At 37.7% G+C, this 25,178-nt stretch overlaps 1 protein-coding gene across 3 annotated transcripts in view; it reads left to right on the plus strand.

Moving 5' to 3' along the window:
• The first annotated feature begins 16,432 nt into the window (after positions 1-16,432).
• HRH2 (histamine receptor H2) overlaps positions 16,433-25,178 on the plus strand; it is a 64,493-nt gene continuing 55,747 nt past the window's right edge. For all 3 annotated transcript variants that reach the window (XR_005555106.1, XR_005555105.1, XM_039330451.1), the window contains exon 1: positions 16,433-16,593. The gene's annotated coding sequence lies outside the window, so the exon portion shown is untranslated. The remainder of the gene's footprint in view (positions 16,594-25,178) is intronic.

Below are 25,178 nucleotides of genomic sequence, written 5' to 3' on the forward strand. Positions count from 1 at the left end.
TATTTGTTTTCTTCTCTCTGCCATATGAATCCTTGGCTACAGGAAGAGAGTGCCTACCTCTTTCCTCTCTCCCCTTCCCTCTTGAAAACACACAGATTTCAGTGCTGGTCACCTTTCAAAATAAAGGGGAAACAATGCAACTTCCATAAAGTTCTGTCCTCTGTTGCACTCTTAAGATGGGAACAAACACAACTTGCCTGCAGTAAAAAAAAAGTGTGTTTAATGTCAAGTAGTGTTTTTTTAAAAATAATATCCATGAAATGTCATAGCAAAAATAAAAATTCAAACCTGGAAATTCCAGAGGGAAGTTAAATCCCATTAGGGCTGAATCTCAGGAGCAAATCCAATTTCTTGTAGGGATGGCTGCTTAAATGACACCCAAGGTGCATTTGGGTGATAATGGAAGCACTAGTAAACAAGCCAAATAACAGTACCTGAGTCATCATTGGCACACTAGGATACACCATGATTGATGCTATTTGCTGCAGGATTTTGTTTTCCCAGTTGTCGTTGTTTTTAAATTATTTTTAAAGTATTTCCATTATTTTTGGAATAAGAATATGTACCAAACGTAAGAATAAGAATATGTACCAAACACATTCTTCCTCCAGCCTATAAAAAGCGGCTAAGATTTGTGGCCTTGGGAGTTGTAGAAAGTCTAAAGTTTAAAAGCTACTGTAGCTTACTGGAAAATGTGTGTTACCTGCTCAAGGTGCATTGCAATTTCTCATAGCTGAAAATGCATCCTTCTTCCAAAGTGTGCAAGCCAGTGTTTTTCAGCCTTGACAATTTAAAGATGCATGGATCTCAACTTCCAGAATTCCCCAGACCATATATCTTCAAGCTGCCAAGATTGAGAAACGCTGGCATAGTTTGTACCGAATGCTGGTCATCTGTCCTCCGCACTTATTTGTCACTTCTTACAGAAAGATCAACTTAACACAGTGTCCCTCCACAGCAAAAGACTACTCATCCAATTTTCCATAACTTTTCCTGGGGAGAAACACCTAGTTATCATAAAGGACTCAGCTGTCCTTGGGTATGTAGCTTCTCAGTTTCTCTCTAGCTCATTGTTTCTCAACCTTGACAATTTTAAGGCATGTGGACTTTAACTCCCAGAATTCCACAGCCAGCAATGCTGGCTGTGGAATTCTGGGAGTTGAAGTCCACATGCCTTAAAATTGTCAAGGTTAAGAAACACTGCTCTAGCTGTTTGTGGGCCACTAAGGAGAGTATAAATTATAAATTAGAGTTGCATTGTGCATTGGGTGTATTATTCAGCTGCATTTCTCAAAGTGTGGTACAAGCACACAAAATGATTTGCCAGCCTGCGTTGAAAAATAATAAAATATCAAACAATCATGAAAAACAGCAGTGGCAGCAAATGCAAAATTTTAATTTTTAATATAGTAAATATCAAAAAATATAACCCATATAAACAAAAACTCTTTTGGGGTCCTGCATAATTTTTAAAAGTGAGAAGGGGTCCTGAGAGAAAAATGTTTAAAGAACAGTGCTATACAGTATCAGAAGCTAAATAACTTAGAGAAGAAATAAGAAGTTGTCATTTAATTATGGAAACTAAATAAAATAAACAAGGTAGGCATTAATAATTATACATTTATTAAAAGTGTTTACATTCTGGTACTCATTTTCAGCAGTGTCAAAGAGGTTTATAATAAATGTAAACCAAATACAAACCATTATGAAGCTGATATTGGAGGAATAGTGACTGACAAAGATCAACATAAGATGATTGGGTTGTAAACCCACTTAAGATGGATCAGGGTTTTGGCCTGAATATACTATATCTCAGAGGGAATGTAATTTCACTGGTCATATATCACTGCATCCCTGTATCCTCTTCCCCCCAAATATGGGCATTTTTCTCCTTAATGACATTTCTCCAGCTGCCAGGGAATAAGAAAATATATTTTATAACAAATGGCTTAACACCATTAAATTATTAATCAGATGCTTATTTTGGATCACACATAGCCATTTTTTTTAATTTGATGAGCATAGCTACAGATTGAAAGACTGTTAAATCTAGGGCATATTATGTGGGAGAATGATTTATCCAGAAACAATTAGCCTTCCAATTGCCTATTGTTTCATCTCATATTATCTTTAGCTCCAACCCGCTGGATTCAATCAGGTCAAACCTTGGAAATTGGCAGCTGTCTAATGCAATCTCCATCCCATGAGCTAAAATTTGAATTGCGCTTCTTTTCATTGCCTGTCATTTAAGAAGTGGAAGCATTTATCTGCATTGTTGAGTCTATAGATGCAATTCTATACAGATTTAGTTTGGGCAGGGAGGGGAAAGATTTTCACTGTAGTTCCATGACTTTTGGTACAGCTGTTCTTCCTTGATTGCGAAATGATAAGGCAGAAAGAGGATGCACATTCAGTTATGAGAAGCAATACATTTAATTTGATTGGTCAAAACTCCCAATGAATAGAGGTCTGGGCATTTTCTAAGCTTGGAAAATCTGTAAAGTGTACATGCAGAAGTGGTTAGGAAGTTCACCTTCTGAGGCCCAACATATTTTCTCCCAATATTTACACCAAGTCACCATAGTTAGACAAGAGATCAAGCTTGCACAATTAAAACCATATAATTACTTTGGCACTGGGATCCCTTCTACAAAACCTAGGAAAGTAGGATGAGAAAACATCTGTATAATTCAGACTCATCTCCACTAACAACACATTTTTTCCTTATTGTTACCTTGGAAAAATATGTACATCCTCACTTTTAAAAATAGGTGTTTATATAATACAGCACCACCCTAACTATCATTCTGAATCCATAAACAGAACCCAGTAATTCCTGGGGTGATCAGTATGCAACACAATGGAATTTATCCTTTAGAGCTGAAGGCAATTAGGGAGAAAGAAGTGGCAGTTGGCAACTGGTCCTACTGCTGGATGGATGGCAGAAAAGTTGGAAAGGACTCCCGCCTTGATGGACAGAGAGAGAAGTCCACAAGGCAAGACTGGAGACAAGTGGGGGCAATGTGTCACAGCTGTTGACAGTCAGAAGCAGTCTGATGAGAACATAGTTTTGGGGTTAATCCATGCAGTTGAGACTGCCACTGAGATCTTGTGGCTGATCTTTACTGGATTTCAAACAAAAAAATAAGTGTTTGGCCCTAGAGCTAATTGATAACCCATGCTGCTGAATCATTGTAGATTTATGCCCTTTCTTACATTACATCAGTCAAAAAAATCATGCATACACATCCCCATCACATTGTTCTTCTTCAGGGCAAATAACTTTGTGCAAAAGGCAGGGAAATAGTAAAATGTTGTAAGCCATCTTTTTCCTCCATTCTAAACAGCTTCAACATCATCATTACTTATTTCCACTTTCTGTTCATTTTTGTTGGGAACTTAATCTATCTTCTAATATTTTTTCATGCAAGATTCATATTTTCTCTTCTTGCAGTCATTATACTTCAATCAGAATAGAGCTGAAAGGGACCTTGAAGGTCTTCTAGTCCAACCCCCTGCTCAACCCCTCATTTCAGACAAGTGTCCAGTCTTCTGAAGGCAAGCTGTTCCACTGGTTGTCTATAGAGATTCTCAGTCATCCAGGTATGATTGTCCCAAAGTGGCTTTGGGACACCTTTGATTGAATCAACTAAGTCCAGTTGCCTCTTGAAAAAGCATTTTTGGATGTTCCACTGGTTAGTTATTCTCACAGTTAGAAAGCTTCTCCTTAATTCCAGATTGTCTTTTTCCTTTTGATTAGGTTCCATCCATCGTTTCTTGTCTTGCCTTCTGGTGCTTTGGAAAATAAATTGACCCCCTCTTCTTTGTGGCAGCTCTTCAAATACTGGAATACTGCTATCATGTCACCCCTAGTCCTTCTTTTCTTTACAGTATGGTCCTGCAACCATTCTTCACATATCTTTGTCTCCAGGCTTTTAATCATCTTAGTTGCTCTTCTCTGCACCTTTTCCAAAATCTCAACATCTTTTTTGTAATGTGGTGACCAAAACTGGATGCAGTATTCCAGGTGTGGTCTTACAAAGGATTTTTAAAGCAGTACTAATACTTCATGTAAATACTTCACGTAAAATAAAACTTGCAGGTTTCTTTCACTTTCATTTTCTTTTATATTTATTTTTTCCCTCAAGATCCACACTTGATATTACCAAACAATAATCTGGCCCATACACAGAGCTTTTTTATTATCCCTATTTATTTGTTTGTTGTAAACAGCTTCAGGCTGGCTTTGCTAGAAATATTGCTATAGATAAATGGGTTAGACACATAAATACATTAGGTCTTCCCTAATTATCACTCTTCATTGTAATCAATCAAATCAATTGTGCTTTTAGGTTTTTTTCTTTGCCATTTCTGCACATGTATAACTTAAGCTTAAAGCAGGTACTTCAAATAAACCAAGTGTCAACGCTGCTAATATTGAATATTCTTGCTTTGACAATATATGCAGAATTGTCTGGTATTTTTAAAGTTAAATCAGGTGACAGTGAAAGGGGAGGAGAATATAATGAAAGCCAGGGAAAAAGAAATGGAAGTAAATCTTTGCCATCCAAGTTAATTGGAAGATGTGAATCATGACCCCAAAATAGGGGAGGGGAAATGCCTGGAATGTTATGTGCAAAGGAAGGGAAATTCAGTTCTTAGCATCCACCATGCTGTGCTGACATCTCTATAATACTAATAAAGGCTTTTTAGGTTAAAAAAAAGCCTGAAAGTTCTTTGGAGTGTTTCGTTAATCAGACACATGACACAGAGCTTTTTCTAAGCTTATGCTAACCAATCACTTTTCTCATCCAGTCCTGGGTGTCTGAATGGCCTTATTCCTTTTTCTGTTGTCTCTTGTCTTGTTCGATGGCATTCATTCACTTCGTTACACACTTTTTTAAAAAAAAATTATCCCTAGTTCTTCCATTATCAACATTTGCTGGGGCAAACATTATTATCAGCCTATACCAGTGGTGGCGAACCTATGGCACAGGTGCCAGAGGCAGCACTCAGAGCCCTCTCTGTGGGCACGCGTGCTGTCGCCACAGTCCTAGGCCTTCAGCTGGGTTTTATAAAACCTTTTTGCTTTAGGCCTCCGCCACCATGTGCCCCCCCCCCAAAAAAAGTTCAGTCAATTTCAACTTCTCACGGGAAAAAAAAAGATCTTGCAAAGTTGGTATTGATTGATTGAACTTTTTAGTCCCACCCAGTCTGCCGTTACCACTGCAGCCATGCCCACCCAATTGGCCAAGCCCACCCAATTGGCCACACCCAGTCAATGGGCCACACCCACCTGTCACTCGACGATACGTAGGTGGGTTTTGGGTTGCAGTTTGGGCACTCACTCTCTAAAAAGTTCGCCATCACTGGCCTATACACTCCTATTTCATATGCACTCTTTACAAGCTGGATTCAAACAATTCATAATTTCTGACAGACATTTTTGAGCCAAAGCATATCATCTAGATTGAAACCAATAAACTTTTAGCAAATAACTAAATAAGTTCACACAAGCACAGTAGATGAAATAGGAAGGAGATATCTCCTGGAGCTATGCAATTTTATTTATCCATGATGCAAATTTTGATTATTTGGGAATTCTGAGTATTTGGCTTGTTGCTGGCATCTAATATCAATAAACACATATTGTTTTGAATCTACCAGAAGAGATCAACAGCAAAGAAAAAAATAATTGTTGTAGAGATTGAGCAGCCTGCCTGACAGCGCCTCGTGCCAGCTGGGAAGCTGCAAGCTCAGACATTTGAACATACATCTCCTCCAGCTAAAGAACATGGGGATGGCGCATATGCAACATGCAGAGCCTTCCAACACCCATTCCCACCCCCACTCATCTTTTTTCTCTTAGAGAGGAAAATGCTTTGCCCTTTTTAAAAAAAACAAGCAAAGGTAGAGATGCTGCAAACCATTCAGATTTTCCACCTTCCCTCAGACTCAAATATAAGCTGGAATTAGAAGGAAGAAAGATTTTCCAGGTAGCAGAATTAGCACAGGTAGCAGAATTAGCACAGAATTAGCACAGATCTCTATGCTGACAATTGTGAAATGCAGTAGAGAATCTGCCATGTTTTTGTGTGTCTACTAATTAATATTTTACGGTCTTTGGTGTCTATTATCTCAACACAAGCTCAGTCCTTGTACCTTGTATGCAAATTGGCACTTATTTATAACAGTGTTTCCTTTAAACTAGGAGCAAATTTGCATCATACTATGGTCTATCCAAATTTTATCTTTTCCAGGACATTTGTCAATTGGAGGTTCCTTTAAGATGCTGACATTTTTTTTTTCTCTTCCATCACTCATGTCTTACACATGATCATATAAAGTTCAAAAAAAGAATTTTAAACTTTGCTATTTTCCTTTTTTTAAATAAAGTATTCTGCCTATCCTTTGTGAGGCTGATCTCTTTCAAGAGGACGAAGAACTGATTTCTCTAACCAAATGCCTCATCGCTGCAGGAGACAGTATGATAGGGTCTCTTTCCCTTCTATTGTGATATTTTGACCTTTTACACAATTACTAATGGGCTTTAGGCCCTCTCTCACACATACAGACATAATTGGAAGAGAACCTTCCCACTGGGAGATAGGCAACAAGAACAAGCCATGTTTGTTCCGTAATCAGGCCTGAGATCCCCAAGGGAGAGTCAAGTTGTTGAGTTGCCTCCACATTTGTTAATATCTATTGCTCTCTCCTTGCTTTTTGATTACATTAATATTTTAAGTTGTTTATTGTTTTCATACCATTGTTTTTAATATTATATTGCACTGTTTTTGAGATAGGCAGCTATATAAAATGATGAATGAATGAATGAATGAATGAATGAATGAATGAATGATGAGGCAAAGTTTGGGGCTAGACCCAAAGGGCTTCTGGGAAAGGAGGTTTAAGAACAACAGTCTTTCACCTTTGAACTCGGCCTTGTTGCTGTTACAAGAACAGCATTATAAAATTCTTAAACTCGGAAACAAAACAAAAACAAATCAACCCCTTCCTCCTTGGAGGAAAGAGGCTGACAATAAGCTGACTAATTCTGGTCATTTTTTTTTTTTTTTTGAAGAGGTTATTTATGTTGTTGCACTTTTCAAATGACGGTCCTGCTCCCGCAGTCTCAAAGCTGCCATTGTAGCAATGAGTAAAGGATGATCCAAACAGAATTGCACTTTGGATTTCCCAAGCTGTAAGCAATAATAGGCAACAGTTAAGAGTTGGGGTAAAAACTCCTGGGTCCCAAACACAGCCCAGCTGCCACCCTACTTTCCCATCAACCTTATTTCCTGTTGGTGTCTCACTTTCTCTATTACCCTCCCCCCCCCACTTTTGCCTCTATTACCCCCACCTTTGCTCTATTAATCTGCCCAGGGTCACATCTTACAACATCTTTTGCACAAAGAAGCAGATAGAGCTTTTTAATTAAGCTGAGTAAGCCACCTACAGCCTGACAGCTGATTCAGGGGCTAAAGAAAATATGTTTTCCTGTAACAATTACTTCTGGAATGTATTGACAGAACAAGCTGAGATAACTGGCAACATTGATGTAGCAATTTTAAATCAGAAATGTCCACTTCATAGAGGATACTACCAATTGCAGAGCAACTCTTAAGCTCAGAAGCCAATCAAAACCTCTGCTTTCTGGGGCAGTCTATCACTTACTATAGGTTTAGAGGTGAAAGTCTGTTATATTCGTAGCCTGCATGTCTGCTATTCTGTGGTTAACCATCCTGGGGAACCCCAGATTGCCAGATTGGAGAAACATTTTGTTCTGTGTTCTTACCTGAAGTTGGAATCATTTTTCTATGTAACTTTACCCAACCTAACTTAATGTTCCAGGGCAGATCTGCAAGCCAGATGACACCGTGCAGGAACAACAAAGCAGCCCTCGTTATCAGCCTATCAGTTCCAGACAAACAATTAAAACAAGTCAACCACAGTGATTTCACTGAGCAATTACAACTACAGTCTGGGGGAAATTAAGAATGATAGGCTTTATATAAGAGGCAAGATGCTATAATCTTACTGTATTGTCTTTCGCATAGATTGCTCCAATTCTGAAATTGGCTTCAAATCTGTAATTTAAAATATTACTGGCTGCTGTATTCTGGTCAGCAACAGTGAACCAGAACAAAATTCAGCAGCTGAATGCATTGTACAACAAAGAGTACAAAATCACAGAACCAGTAAGAAACTTATTCCATCTAGCCCATTGGCGTTTTAAGGACTGTACATATTACTTGGCAATAAACCTCACTGATCTTGATTTCAGCTGGCTTCGGCATAAACATATTGTATAGGCTTGGCCTGAATGTCTCTAAGAAGCCACAGCACATAAATTCCTTATTGGTTTCGGTTTACCATCGCAATGTTGGCGGACGCATGGAAGGCAAGCTCTGTCTTCAGAGTCCGGTTTTATCCCGCTGGGGGACCCTGGAAAGGGTCGAAAGTCACCCTGTAGAGGCAACGAGCAAGGAAAGGACCCCCGCTTGATTGCAGAAGGGTGGCAGCCCTTCCGCTCGGTCCAGGGCAGCTCTCCAAACTGGCAGGGAAAAGACCAGCCATAGCAATAAGGCTTGTCATTAAGCTGCTGACAGCCAAAGTCAAAACTACAACCAAGCACCTTTAAAGCAATGCGGATGAAACTGGGTGGGATCTGATCTTCTCTTTAAGACTTTAAATATTTTTCCTGCAAAAGCTGCCCAAAGTATTTCTCCCCCTATGAGGAAAGAGGGAAGGGATTTTGACTACAACCAAAGACCCAACAATGCAGAAAGCAACAGAAGAAATGGAAGACAGAGGACCTGACTGACCAACAGATCCAGCCAATGGGGAAATTAGAAAAGAGAGTGATAACATTGAAAATAGAAAAGATTTTTTTCATAAATCAAAAGAAACTTGAGGAAAAGGAAGAAGAACAGACTGAATGGAAGATAAACTTATTAGGACAACTGTGGGAAACTGGAATAATGGGGAGGCAATCAAAGAAAGCTAGTGCTTCCAAAAAATTGTAATTAAATGGTTTTTCTTAACTCAAATAATACACACAATAATAGAGGGAGAACTGTTTGATGAATTAAAAGTACTGACATGGATGGTTAGTTGGCAAAGGAAAAAAAGCCAGAGTAAGGCTGAAAGAAACAAGGGTTTTGATTTAATAGGGGGGATTTTATACTATTGATTAGAAGGTTGAAGATGGTCAAATATAGATGATTTTTTTAGAAAATAAAGTGGTATTATAACTGAATAGGTAACATGTGTAATAAGATTAATAGATTTTTGGTTTAATATGGTGAAAAAAGGGAATTTTTAAAATAGAATAAGATTATATGCAAATAGATAAGATGTATATTTAAAATATTAGATTTTGTTATAAAAAGGGGAAAATGTAGAAGTTGAGATAAGGGAAACTCTAGTTACCTAAAACTTAGAAACTATAACATTCCAAATGTTAAGTTGAATATTGAGGGGAAATTAAAGCCTGGGGAAAAAGCTACAGCAGGACATTGATGTATATAAGATTGAATGTAAACACAATTAAGATATGTATATGTTCAAAATTATTGATAAATGTAACAAAGATGGTTTTACTTAGTTGATAACAATAAGAATTATATTAATTCAATATGAGATAGTAGATATTAACGGATAAAGAGAGGAAATATCTGATGTTGTAACTTGAGATTTCTGCTAAAGATTTATGTATGTTATGGAATCATTGATTACCCAGTCACTACATTGCTTTTTAAATGTTTAATTGTAAAATTAGAAAATCAATAAAATATTATTAAAAATAAATAAATTCCATTATTGGTTCATTTTGACAAAAGTCTCAAAAAGATATTGAGACTCTAGAAAGAGAACAGAGAAGAGCAACAAAGATGATCAGGGGACTGGAGGCTAAAACATATAAGGAACGGTTGCTGGAATTGGGTATGTCTAGTCTAATGAAGAGAAGGACGAGGGGGGATATGATAGCAGTGTTCCAATATCTCAGGGGCTGCCACAAAGAAGAGGGAGTCAAGCTATTCTCCAAAGCGCCTGAAGGCAGGACAAGAAGCAACAGATGGAAACTAATCAAGGAGAGAAGTAACCTAGAACTAAGGAGAAATTTCCTGACAGTTAGAACAATTAACCAGTGGAATAACCTGCCTCCAGAAGCGGTGAATGCTCCAACTCTGGAAGTTTTTAAGAAGAAACTGGACAGCCATTTGTCTGAAATGGTATCGGGATTCCTGCCTGAGCAGGGGGTTGGACTAGATGACCTCCAACTTTATTATTAGTAGTAGTATTAGTATTATTTAGGTTTTATGTGGCTGCTTGTTTTTATTTCCAGTAAATGTACATTATGGAGTATACTTTGCTCAATAAGGGCATATATGTGGTAGCTCCTATACAATCTAGGATTCCAGGAACTCAAGAATTTAAATAGGCAAGAGGAATCCATAAGATAAAAGGTGCCTGTTCAGATTCCCCAGAAGACACCAAATATAATTATAATGTGTCAAAAAGATGAAATGTTAAATATGTGGCTGCAGAGAAATGAACATATAGTATACATTCGCTGCTCATTACATGTACCTCTGTGTTAATTTTACCAGGACAAGAATAGGGTGGAGATGTGTGGGAGAGGAATATCAAAAGAGTAGAAGTAGTTCACCCTTCACTTCCCCAACAGGAGCTTTGGCCACATTTGCCCACTGCAGGTTTATTTTAAGTATTTAAAATGAAAAAGGAAAGGAAAGAAAGTGTCTGCTAGGCAGATGCCCAAAAACGCCAGCCAAGGTAGTTGCTATCCAGTAAATCAGGTTTAGTCTTGAATTATGGCCATCTGGGACCAGACAGAGGGATAAAAAACTGACCAATGTTTAGTACCAAAACGTGGCACAAACCTGCAGCTTTTTCACTTGCCAATAATTATTTGTTTATGAAGTTCAAATACTTACAAGCCAATTATAAGTCATAGTAGCATACAGATATGAGGACTGAGTCTGACCTATAGGTAGTCCTCAAATTTATCTGTTTGTTTAGTGGCCATTCAAAGTTACAAGGGCCCTGAAAAAAAGTGATTTATGACCGTTTTTCACATGATCGTTTTTCACATGATTGCATCCCTGTGGTCATGTGATCAAAATTTGGATGCTTAGCAACTTGCATGTATTTATAATGGTTTCAGTGTCCCAGGATCATGTGATCCCCTTTTGTACTCTTCTGATGAGCAAATTCAATGGGAAAGCCAGATTCACTTGCAGCTGTGTTACTAACTTAACACCTGCAATGATTCACTTAACAAATAGGTCAAGAAGGTCATACAATGGGGCAAAACTCATTTAACTGTCTTGCTTAGCAACAAAAATCTTGGGCTCGGTTGTGTTCATAAGTCAAGGACTATCTGTGTATGATCCTCACTAGTAAAAATATTTTTGTCATACCAGATTCCCCTGGTAATCACATATTGCTCAATTATCATTCCACCAAAGTAGCAACAGTCAATACAGCAATGGTAACAGAGGCAGGCTTTATATGGCTCAGCTACGACAAGGTGACTTTAGAAGAGTCTATCAGTCAGTAGATGGGAAATTGCCCTACAGCATTTATTCTTGAAAGCAAGAATCCCATTGCCTGGCCAGTTTGCTCAAGTCTCAAATAAAATGTTTCTCATGGATGGAGTCAAAGACTCCATTGTGGTTCTGCATTACATTTTTGAAGCACAGATGTGGTCATGAAAGAGAGGAAGAGGGTGAGGTTTCCTGTTATAACGACCTTGGCTATATTGGGATAAACTAAGCAATCTGACTATACAGTAGTGGGAATTTAGGCATGCAGATGTTCTTCGCACAAAAATGCCACAATAGCAGCTCCAGACATGTGGCTCACCGGGCAACCAAAACCTGGCACTCCGAGGCTTAAGGAGATTTGGAGCTTAAAGGCAGAATCACTTAAGCAAGGATTATTTTTACTGAAAGAAATTAAAGTTTACATTCAAAAGGTCAAGCTGAGGCTTATGGTTTTAAAAAAGAAGTCAAACAGGCATTTCTAATGCTAAAATTCATTTATATAAAACTTTCTGCAATACTGAGAGCCACTTTGCTGTAGCTGGGCTAGAAACAGAGCCTTCATCTGGATCCCTGATTTATTTGTATGTTGGGAGCCCTCATGATTCAATTTCCTTTAACCACACAATTAGTTTGGACTACCAGAAAGTATAATGAACGATGTGAATAAGGTTGAATAGTGATTCTGAGAAAGCTATTAGAGAAAATCCTTTCATAAACACTACATTACTTAAAAAATCCAACAAGAGCTGTAGAAAGCCTCAGGGACAGAAATGGTTTGCCAGTTTTGAAATAGTTTCCCATATTTGTATGTAATAGCAGCTTCTAGCTACCTTTTGAGGGAAATCCAAGGGGAGGTGATTAATAGCATGGGCAAAATCCAGTAGGACAGCTAATTGAACTTTGTGTTATTGAAACTATCATCACTGGTCCAAGGGATGCAGAGGGATAATGTGAAGTACAAAGCTGCAGTAGGAAAAATACCCTATTGTGGCTGACTTACTCCTTCTTCATTCCTACAGATTTCAAAATTTCTCAGCAATCCTGCTCAAAGCTGAGCATTCTGAAAAATGGGGAACCCACTTTAGTCTCCCTTCCCCAAGTTTGGAGAGACAAATTCCTGGTATCCAGAGAAACAAATGCAACACCATCATGTACTACCGGTATATGAATAGTGCACTCATGGACCTATGTTCTGTGTACTTGCTTTTCAACATATATTGTCTGACATCCAAGGCATGGCAACCAGCAGATCAGAGCAGAATCTCAGAGAAGAGGCCATCTATATCAAAACTCAACAGCCCTCTCTCAACAGAGAGGGAGGAATACAACATCATCTATCTCCAGTCTACAACACAGTCCTTTCAACAATTTCAAGAAAGCTCCACACCCATTTGCATTACTCATGTGACCCTGATGACATAGATAAATCTCCAGGTGGCCTCAACAACTCTCTAAAATACGGTTGTCAAACTGCCAGCCTGCAGGCCGGACGTGTCACGAGGAAACCATGCCCCCCCATATCAGATAAAATCCCATCCTGAATTGTTTGTTTATTAAACTTGTTTACTCCTGCATCTGGAACAACTCAACAATTTACAATATAAATAACACCAAGTCCCTCTAGAATTAGAATTCGCCACAAGGCAAAACATAAAACCAGACAGTCAACAAAAATTATAACCATAGGCAGTAATTGTAGTGAAGAAAGGCTTTTCCTTCTTCATTACATCAAAATTAATGCGCCACCATAGTGCTACTGTCTTGGAATCAGTTCTAGACTCAGTGCCATACTATGAAAAAAGTGACCATCTTTTTATCTCTGCTTGTTTCAGAGAAATTAACTTGTTATAACTAAGCATGCAAACATATAAACAAACACACATATAGAATAAAATAACTGTATTCCAATAACCAACGGAATTGTAAAACATTTGAATAGCAATTTAAAAATTTAAATCTTAAGACAGCAACTTAATTTTTTAAAATGTTTTTGAAATTAGCAACACTATTATATGGATGCCAAGATGCACAACAAACCCATGTTGGGGTGGGGAAGGGCGTCTTTGAACAGAAGGAGTGAATGCATGCAGAAGCAAAGCAAACCAGAATCAGTTAATGAGGGTCATGGATGCTGTGCAGAAAGGCATAGTTGATGAATAGTTTTTTTTTAAAAAAAAATAGGAAATTACAAGTAGTTTTCCACTTACAACAGTTCGTTTAGTGACTGTTTGAAGTCACAACGGCACTAAAAAAATGACTTATGACCGTTTTTCACACTTATGGCAATTGTAGCATCTCTATCCTCCAGAAGTTGTGAATGCTCTAACACTGGAAGTTTTTAAGAAGAGACTGGGCAGCCATTTGTCTAAAATGGTATAGGGTTGAGCAGGGGGTTGGACTAGATGACCTCCAAGGTCCCTTCCAACTTTATTATTGTTGTTGTTGTTGTCACATGATTAAAATTCAGATCCTTGGCAACTGGCTCATATTTATGACAGTTGCAGGGCCATGTGATAATCTTTTGTGACCTTCTGACAAACAAAAGTCGTAGGGAAGCCAAATTCACTTAAGAACCATGTGACTAACTTAACACTTGTAGCGATTCACTGAATAACTGTAGCAAAAAAGTCACAAAATAGGACAAAAGTCATTTAACAACTGTTTTGCTTAACAACAGAAATTTTGGACTCAGTGGTGGTCGTAAGTCAAGGACTATTTGTATAATAAAATCTTAACAAGTGAAAACAAAAAACAAAAAAACTAACCCTTCAGATTGTGAAGCTTATGCCTGAACTTGATTCCAACCTCAGGAATTGTTGGGACACAGAAGAAAAACTCCTGTAATGGAGCAGGCTCATAGGGTGAGTGAAGACAGTCCTGCAACTATTTTAATCTTGAACCATTCAGAGCTTTAAAGCTCATCACTGCCAAAACATTAATAATGCTAGGGAAGTCATGGGAAATAAAGCAAAAGGGCTAAAAGCAGAAAAAGAACTCAATAGCTCACTCAAACATGAAGATCAAGTAACAGCCACTGGGAATAAACCTTTGGACCTTATGAATAGGCTTTACCAATTTACTAATACATTCCATTCCCTGGCAATGTAATAAGAGTTATCACCAGTTAATATCTATGCTATGAAAAACATAGCCTAGAGACATTGATAATCAGCCTTATCTGCAAACAGTGCCTGGCACTGCATGAAGTAAGAACAAATTTCAGCCTTCCCCAAACTGGCTTTCTGTGATGTAAAAGACTACAACATCCAAAACACCAGACAGAATTTGGGAGTTCTTCAAATTACAATCACAAATATCTGAAGAACACCAGACTGGGAAAGACTGGTTTGTTATTATTTTTATTATTATTATATTAGCCATTTCTGTCACAGTTTGGAACTTCGATCACTGTATGAAAATAAACATTTCCCTTAGGTGTCAGAGTTCGTTCAGTAGCATGAGAAAAGCCAAGAGTTGAGTACCAGCAACCATGGGACCAGCCAAAACCAAAAGCAGACAAGAATGCATGAAAGCCCAGGAGGAACTTCTGGGTCACGTCAGTATGTGCTGGCACAGAAAACTCCGTTAGGCTTCTTCCTATCCAAAAGGACTTATTGGTCTTCCTGGATGAATGGAGTCAATCCACAGCCTGCCACAATTTCAGAGACAAGAGGGTGTAGTTCTGCTCCAGCCCGCATGAGGGCGCTGCACAGATTCAGACTTAAATGGGAATATTGAATCCAGTAGTAGTGGTGGGTCATTTCACTTCTGTTTTTAAAAACCTGCTTTTTATAGGAATTGTTAAAATATACATTAGTATGCCACATTGTACTTTTTGACAGATCATACCTGGAGGAAAGCTGGGAATTCTGATGAATCCACCATGTCACAGGGCAGATCAAGGGAGAAATAGTGTGGCTGCACTCTGTTTGCCATTAGCTGGTTTTCAGAGAGACAGATGAGATTTTATGGGCCACGTAAGAATTACTTAGGTGAGATGATTGGTGTAGAAATGTGATGAGTAAAATAAAATATACCCTAATTTCCTTTCCGACAGAAATAATTTAACTTAGACCTAATGAGAAAAGTTCACTTTCTTTTAACCCATTGACTCCTATTAGTAAATCTCTGGATGCAAGCAGGAAAGTGGTATGCCTGCACATCAGATGAGGCTTCTGGGCCACATCTTTGCAGCTTTAATTTATTTTCTAACAGAAATAATTCAGCTTAGAATTAGGGAGAAAAGTTCACTTTGTTTTTTCCTTTTAAGTAATATTTTGCATGCAAACGTGAAACAGCTTGCCCACGTGTCTTACACATCACTGTTTCCATTGCCCAATACCAATGCTGTTAGTTGTTTCAGAAATCTGTTTTATTTGACCATCACTTGGATGAATTATTCATAGGAGCCCGGTAACAGGAGCCTTTTCCTTTATATTATCCTTACCACAACCTGCTATATTTGTCAAGCAAAGAAACTCCATTATGTCCATTACTGTCTGGCAACACAGGGCCCTGCCTTTGGGCAAACTAGGTGGCTTTTTGCTGTTTGTTATCTATGCACGTTGTGTAAATACTTTACAGGACGCTGCTCCCGTGAATATATATTGTTCTGGGATTTTAGGCAGATTTTTCTGGCGAATTCTGGCAAATCGTGCAGACATCACTTTCTTGGAAAGGCAGCAGAGAATGCAGCCCTTGAAAATTCTTATTCTGCCCACTCCTTCCTTGACTCACATATGCAAAAATCAGCCAGCCAACTCATTGGCTGCTTTGATACGTGGGGGTGGGGGAGAAGTGGGTGGGAAGTAGGAATAGAATTGGAGGCAGCTATCACTCTTGATATTAGCCTTGTGAATTTCCTTCTTTGCCGGGAGAAATTTAGCAGCTGAAAGAGACAGAACTTAGAAAGGGCGCCGCCAAAGAGAGAGAAAGAGAGAGAGAGAGAGAAAGAGAGAGAGAGTAACCCTCCTGACTATCACTTCCAGATGGTTTTTTGTCCCTCCTTCTCTTGTCTGCACAGGTAATGTGATACCTTTTTCCCATCTCCAATTGATGCATGCCTTTTTTTAAAAAAAAAATAGGGAAGCAAGGCAGAAAGTTAATTTCTTTGACTGACTCCTGCATTTAGCTTGTCACTTTGTGGGTAAATAATTGAGCAGAACCTTTCAGATACTTTCTTTTGATTTTCTCAAACTCAATGGGATTATAGCCCATCTATCCTGGTGAGCAAACTTTTGACCAAGCAAGATTCCCAAAGTCAGAAGTCACAGTTTAGGCAGTAGAAAAGTATTTTTTTCCCCCATCCAAATGGAAAGAATGGAGGGAACAAGATAAAATTTAGCACTTTGTTTTAATTATTAAAGGAACCATCTGTTTAGAAGCCCCTTCCTCTTGCACATAATAAGTCTTGCTGTAAGGAATTTCTAAGCCACTAATATTCTTTGGAAGAGCACCAACTGTACATCTGCAGATACATATTACAAATTAAAGGAAATATGTTGGGTTCCTAAGAAGAGCTCACAGACTACTTTGCTGTGGATTATTGGGAAGCACACTGTCTGTTATAGCAGTTATTATAAGTTAGCAGCAATGAAGATACAGGTTAAAAGAATTTCCTGGCGATGTTTCTTTGAACTTGGCCATAATGCTGATCCAACAGAAAGAATAATGGATCTGTTAGGATCAGCATTATGGTTGCATCCATATTTTCTATTGCCATTTTCCTTTCATAGCAGAAAGTAGGTGAATAATGAGAAGACACTTTGAAAACTAGGAGGAAAGTAAGAGGAGACAGTGCACTTCATAAATTTGACAGCTTTGATGTAATGATACCAACAAATGGCCCAATCTTTGCGTAGAACAACAATCTTGAGAACTAAAATTTTGGTGGTAGTAATGGTAGTAATGGCAGTAATGGTTAGCTAACATATTCTGAATCTCTTTGCTTTAATTTTGAGTAAGGGTATGCAATAAAGAGATCTGGGGCTATCATCAATAGATCTCTGGATGATTTGCAACAGACTTGCAAGAATTTCTGATTCCCAATTATTTAACAATATGCACAACAAAATGACTCTTCTTGCTGTAAATTACTCTGCTAAAAGAAAGCTTGGGATAAACAGACATGGATTGTTCCTTTGACAGCTTGCAAGCTCCAATCAGTTGTGACATTCAAAACAAATTTCCAATCTCAGATTTCCCTCTAAAGTGAGGAGAATTGACGTGAAAATAGATGAATTTCCTAATATCATATGGTGGAAGGGACAGCTTCAGAAATGAATTCAAATACATTTATTCCATCGTTTCAAAAGTATCCAAAAATATACTTCTTACTGTCGAGCATGCTTTTTTTTAGAAATGTTTGCTAATTTCTCTTCTGCCATAAACTCATAAATCACTGCTTGTTGCAGTGAGAAGAAATAATTTTGATAGCATTTCTAGATCGTTTATAATTTTATTATGTAATTGTGATATGTTTTTACCATCATCTTGCTATGTTATCTTAATTTTTAATTCTAAGCTGATGTCAAAGATGTAGAGTTTAAATATATTTGTGAGAAGTTGGCATTGTTGAAATATAAATATTTGGGCTGGCTGTAGATGAGGGATGATGAAAAGTAGGATTATCTAAATGAGAAGTTATTTCAGCTGGAACTACCAAGCACTGGTTGCCAAGTGCAGCTTCTTTATCATTCCCATTGGTTATCACAGCCTGGAATCATGCTCATTTACAAAGGAAATGCACACACTAATCACTGCATTGAAAAATCATATAATCCTACTCAAAGTTGATTGATAGTAGGGGGAAATCATTTATATATTAGAGACAGAGAAAAAAAATCTATTCTGATTCCATTCTCCCAAATGTTTGCAAGTAAAAAAAAAAGAGAGAGACTATTAGAAACTCCACATTTGTTATAGTTTTCAACTTTTCTGATACATGGAATACTGGGTGCAACTTTTTTCCACAATGTAGATTTTGTAGAAAATCTCCCTAATGTACAGAATATCATTTTCTCTAACATGCAGTCTGTATGCATTTGAACATATCGTTTTCAAATACGTGCATTTTGATACAAAAGTTTGAGGTAGCCAATGACATCCCTTCCTGTCTGTGCTACAATAGTCTATTTTGGCTGATCTCTCCAAGGAAATACACACATTGAAATCCATGGTAAACTGCTTTTATACCCCAATGCACCCAGTTTTAAGAGCCATGGGAGATAATAGGGATAGCATTTTCCAACTGTATCTGTTATTGAAATCATTGTTGAACATCTCCTGATGAATGATCTCTTCATTTCTTAAATAGTGGCAACCCATTTGGGTTGATGTGGAGATGTGGGAAAAGTTCAGGCTGATACAGTGGTGCCATGCTTGTCAAGAACAAAGTCCTTTTGTATTTCATGTCGCCCATTTCAAAATAGACTTTCCAATTTTTACTGCGGTTGGAAGGACATGGGAAAAATGCAAAGGAACATGCTGATGCAGTGAGAGTTTGCACATCTATATAAATTATATGATGAAGCAGCAGATTACCTGCCTGGTTATTAACAAATTAGCCTCAAATTGTATTATGTTATGTGAAGGGAAATGGGAGAAATGAGGGAGAAGAGATCAATTTGTACATTAACGTAAGAAGCATAGCTGATGCCAATGCCAATCAGGTTGACATTAATACCTGGTAAAATTCTGAGAAAGATAATCAAGCAGTGGATTTGTGAGCACCTAGAAATGAACAAGCCAGCAGGGGTTTATTAAAAACAGATTATGCTAGACAAATCTTGTCAAATCCTTCTTTAATAAAGTGACTAAATTCGAGGACCAGTGAAATGCTATGGACATAGTATATTTGGGCTTCAGTAAGGCATTTGACAAAGTAGACTGCAGAAGTCTACAGTAGACTTCTTGATAAGATAGGAAAATGTGAGATAGACAATATCACCACCAGATGGATTCACAACTGGCTGACCAACTCAAGCATGTAGTCCTTAATGGAACATGGAGGAAAGCATACAGTGGGATACTTCAAAGTTCTGGCCCCTGTGCTCTTCAACATCTTCTTAAATGATCTAGATGAGGAGATTAAGGGGGAACTCATTAAATTTGCAGGTGACACCGAGCTGGGGGGAATTGCTAATACTTTGGAAGATAAACTCAAAATTCAGAAGGATCGCGACAGATTTGAGTATTGGGCCCTATCCAACAAGATGCAGTTCAGTGATGAGAAAAGTAAGGTTCTGCACTTAGATAGGGAAAAAAAACAGATGCATAGGTACAGAATTGATGATACCTTGCTCAACAGTCGTAACTGTGAGAGAGATTTAAGTGTCCACCACTTAAGTATACAGTACAGCAATGTACTGTAGCTGCCAAAACAGCCAATGCAGTCAGGGGCTGCATCAACAGGGGGATAACATCAAGAGCATAAGAAGTGATAATGCTGCTTTATTACTTGAAGGCCTCTCACAGAGAAATGGGGATTGACGTATTCTCCAAAGCACCAGAAGGCAGGACAAGAAGTAATGAGTGGAAGTTCTCAGTGAATATTTTAAAAAATAGATTGGACAACCATTTGACTGGTTAGCAGATTGACAGTAGCTGGATGGCTTTAAAAGAAGAAGATAACGTGTGGGTGAAAGGTATATGTACATGTTTATGTACATTAGCGAATGAAGGCAGTTAAACATAATTTTAGAATCAGTGCATATGAAAATAATGTTGGGAGTGAAGACAAAAATAAACAAGTCACTCAATTTCAGTGACAGAAGAGATGTGTAGAGTGATTGTATCCTGGAGATGCTGTGTGTGTCAAATGCAGGCTGGAGAAGAGGAGACCTCTGCATCCTGGATTATTGAGGAAATTGTCAGTTTAAACATACAAAAAATGGTGACAATCCAGAACACTAGCTGCCAGAAGAAAACTGTGTTAGTCCATTGAATCAAAAATAACAAAGAGTTGTGATAACTGAAAAACAAACATTGTAGATTTACAATGGTGTGTTCTTTTTATCGAGGCAAAAAGATTTTTGTGGCAGGTGCCTCTCAGTGAAGTAGATTACAGGCCTTTAACTTTTTAAAGTGCCTCGGGGCTCATGATATTTTTTACAATAGTGATTACTAGCATTGCTGACACAGTCATTAGTCCACAATCTGGAAATGTTCATCTTGTCCATGGTCCATGGAATCCCAAAGTCTGCTGTTTTGGCAATGACCAAGCATCAGCTGGACCAAAGGAACAGGTAACCAATAGCAGCAGGAGAAAAAACAGTCTTCAGCAGAATAACAGGGAGGGCAAGGTTAGACTCCAAAGAATGTCTGCATGAATTAAATAGACAGAGACCTACAGAAAGAACAGACATGCATGAATCTGAAAAGTTCCTTCACTGCCAACATGCTACCTATCTCCAGCATGTTATTCATGGGCATACAATGACTTAACAGACTCCCTTTTCTTATCTGGGATTGGTAACTGAAAAAATCAGGCTGGTAATTTTCAAACATTGTTCATTCACTTGCTTATCAAGACATTAGGCAGTACTTTTTGCCAGGCTGAAATAGAGAAACAGATAAATTCAGTAAATTACATTTCAAATTAGATTGTGCAGACAGTTAATAGAACAGTGGTCTTTGATGCTCTGCCACCTCCGAAGATCTCCAAACCAATCCCTTTGTGGACACTTTAGGATTTATTTATTAAATTTATACACCATCTATCTATCTCTCAGATACTAATTCAGAGTAAATGGTGTAGCTTAGGAGACCTTCTATGCCATACAAATGCTGCTTTCAGAAACGAAAAGTATTTTACCAACAATGTTCTTGTTTAGGAATGCTTGAGGAGTTTGATCTGTTTGAAGAGATCTGACTTTTATTTCCTGGGCAACAAAAATATCAGAACTTTACAACACACAAGCTTTGCTCATCGTTCACACACCTCTTGGCCATTCAATCCAAGTATGTTTAAAGCAGCCTGACTTTCAAGAAAATGTATTTCTGGATGTGTTTGTAAAATCCTTGAAATTATCTTTGAGTACAGGTATGTATGAAAACATGACATTTTGATGTTTTTAAACTCATAGTTTAATGAGAAATCAGTTAGTATGGATGCATTTATTGTGGGTGAACACTTGGCAAGCAACAGGCGGATTCATTATATCACTTCTTGCTGACTGTGGTAACTGAAGGCTAGCAGCAAAGAAGTGCAACATATCCTCTTACTCATGAAAATGTTGCAATTATCAAGACTCAGGGTGCACTATTGCAGGAAATGCTATTTACAAATCTTGAATGATTCCAGGAAGACTTGAGAATATTCTTCCCAGACTATGCTAAAAGTTACAATACCCGGCACTCCAGTACAACTATTTTGGGAAGTTTGGTAACTGAACTCTGAGGGGAACTACGAGGGCAACCATCCACTCAAGCCATTCATTTTCCAACTTGAATTGGCAGAACTGGAAAAAAAACCTGTAATCCAGATACATCTGAAGGAATATAATTCCAGTGCTGTACACAACTGAGAATCCCAGATCATCAGAATTTATGATTGTGCAAAGGATTGTGAACAGATGAATGCAGTTACAGAGCTCATCCCAAATGCTATGTATGAATGTAGGTAAATTTAAATTTAGAATGCCTGAATGAGGCTACTATAAGTCCTTGACAGGTTGAAAATTCTGTCTTTCTTCAGAAAATTCCATAGAAACAAATTAGAAGAAGGCACAAATACAAGATTATAGAAAGGCCTGCCTTGAATAGACAAAAGACAAATACGGAATTTTAAGTCTCCTTGGCTAATACTAAACTATAACAAGAAACTGTAACCCACAGTATGTTTGCACACAAGAGTTCCTGTTTCCTGTCTGTCACAGCAAAGCTGCTTCTCCACAATGATGTTAACACCTCTGGATGGTTACAAACAGAAGAATTATAACACCTTACACATGCCTCAGCCGCTTAGAAGAAAATACAGTGTTAATATTCTCTAGAGAGAAATGCTGGACAGAAGGCATATTCTTTTGCCAAGTTGTAACATCAACTTGTTTTGATAATTGAAAACTAAAATCATTTCGTTCTGAATATATATATATATATATATATATATTTCCTTCTCCTCCTCCTTACTCTCCACCTCTTCAAAGAACATAATTCAAATAATTAGTACTGTAATGATGTCTGTATAAGGATATACATGGTCTAACTGTGGGATATTTACACTTAAATTTTAAGAAAAAGTCACTATTATTCAACCTAAAAGACAAATACTGTAGGAGCTATGTAGCAACTTGGCAGCCAGGAGTGTGGGTACAATATAGCACAATTATAACTTCTGTCAAATTATTTGGTATCAATTCAAGACTAGTGCAATTATTATAATGCTTCAAAAATGTAGGCTGGTATTTTGGAGAGAAATAGCCCATGTTTCAAGGATGAATTAATACTGGATTGGTAAATGCTTAAGATGAAGTTCTGTGCATAGTTAGCTGCATTATGAACCTGCTGAGTTAAGATTAGGATACTCATTTAGACCATTTACAAGGTTGGCAAAAAAAAAAAAAAGAGGGGCAACTCTATAAGAACAACATTGCTGAACCAACCTAAGAGTCATTTCAGTCCAGCATTTTCTATTTCACATTGGTCAACCAAACATGGTGCTCTTTACCATTGTTTGTTGCAACTAAATGTGCAATTTCAGGCATTTTCCCCCCAACCTGAAAATAACATTGAATCTTCAAAACCCATTCCTTTGACAGTCCTGCCTCTCATGGATTTATCAAACACCTTTTAAAGCCATCCAAGTTAATGACCATCATATCATGTGGTAGCAAAATAACATTCTGTGTGAAGACTATTTTCTTTCATCTCTAATCAGCTTTGTTGGCTGGCCCATGTTTCTAATATTTTGATTCAATGAAAAAAAATATCTCCTTACCCATATCTCCATTCCATGTTAGATTTCATAAAGTCAAGACCCCCTTCATTTGCTTCCCTGCCCCCTTAAGCTAAAAACCAGGAATATTTGAGCCTTTTATTCTAGAAAAGTTATTCGGAACCTCTCATTATTTTGATTGCCTTCTTTTGACTTTTTTTCCAGTTTTATTTATTCATTTTTTTTAGGGGTGGGGGCAGAAATTACATTTGATACAATCTCCCATATAACTTCAGGATTTTACAAGTCTTTCTGCACAGGTAAAAGCCTTTGTGAGTTTTCCACCCACATTCTCCTTAATCCAAATACAAAGAATGTCCAGAATTATATAGTCTGTTTTCTTACATTCTCCTACTCAAGGCATTTGGTGGAGAGGCAAGACATCAATCTAAGAAAAAAAAAAAAACCAAATATAGGAGATCTTATTTTCTATTTCATGTATTAATCTGACCGATTGGACACTGAATCTTACAATACTAGTGACAAAATAGTGTCTTCTATTGAATTTGAGTTATAATAAGAAGATAGTTAAAAGGCTGGTATGATGCCTCACACTACATTCCCCTAAAACAAGCACCTCACTCTGCTGAGTGCTAGACTGCTTTTGCTTGCCCATTATATACAGAACATCCTTATAGTTTGGATACATAATATTCTATCCTCAATAACAGTCTATCCTTGTTACTGAGGAGAAAAAAAATCAGAAAATCTTCATATGATTTATGACTGCCTTTTCTAACTTTGGCTACCAATATTTGACTCCTCTGGAGTTTTATGACATCTATTTTGTCTCAGCTGCCTCATACATTTAAAGCATTTTTTTTCTCTTAATTTTGTACCTTGCATTTAATCAATTTAAGTTTTCAGCTTTTTTTCTTTGCAAAATGTCTTCATTTTTTTACATCTATTATAATAAATGAGAATATTTGTAGCTCAGGGTTGACACGAGGGGTCCTTGGTGCTCTCTGAGGTTGTTTGTTTTCTTGCAGACATTTCATTATCCAAACTAGGTAACATCATCAGTGCTAGTACTCATCTATTATAATTTAAAAAAAACATATTTGATATAAAAACTCTTATTCTTTTCCTTTTTTCCCCCTTTTTTGTTTTTGCCAAAGCAAAAAAGAGGTTTCTTGGTGGGACAAAATGCCTGAAGGCTAACTGTGGCTAGGTCTAGCCCTAGAAGATGGTTCAAAATATTTCCTTTCCTTTCTATAGTCTCAATGAAAGATAATTATGCCATCCCTAGGACTGGTATAATTTTGGTCCAAAATTTGGCATATGCAGTTAGAACAAATAGGACTTCCATCTTCCTATGAATCCATCACGCCTCTGATTGCCCTAGGAGTATTCTATTTTGCCCAATATCAATAAGTGAAATATTAATCATCATCATCATCATCCCAGGTCCCTGGTAAGGACTCGATAGGTAGACAAAATGACAAATCCAGTCTAAACATCTGGCTGACTGTGTGATGATCCATAATAATAATAATGGTAGAAGGGACCTTGGAGGTCATCTAGTCCAACCTCCTGTTCAGGCAGGAAACCCTATACCATTTCAGACAAATGGCTGTCCAGTCTCTTCTTAAAGACTTCCAGTGTTGGAGCATTCACCGCTCCTGGAGGCAGGTTGTTCCGTTGGTTAATTGTTCTAACTGTCAAGAAGTTTC

The sequence above is a fragment of the Crotalus tigris genome, unplaced genomic scaffold, assembly GCF_016545835.1.
Source record: "Crotalus tigris isolate CLP2741 ecotype Arizona unplaced genomic scaffold, ASM1654583v1 scf7180000024427.8105951120:4207309, whole genome shotgun sequence".
Lineage (NCBI taxonomy): Eukaryota > Metazoa > Chordata > Lepidosauria > Squamata > Viperidae > Crotalus > Crotalus tigris.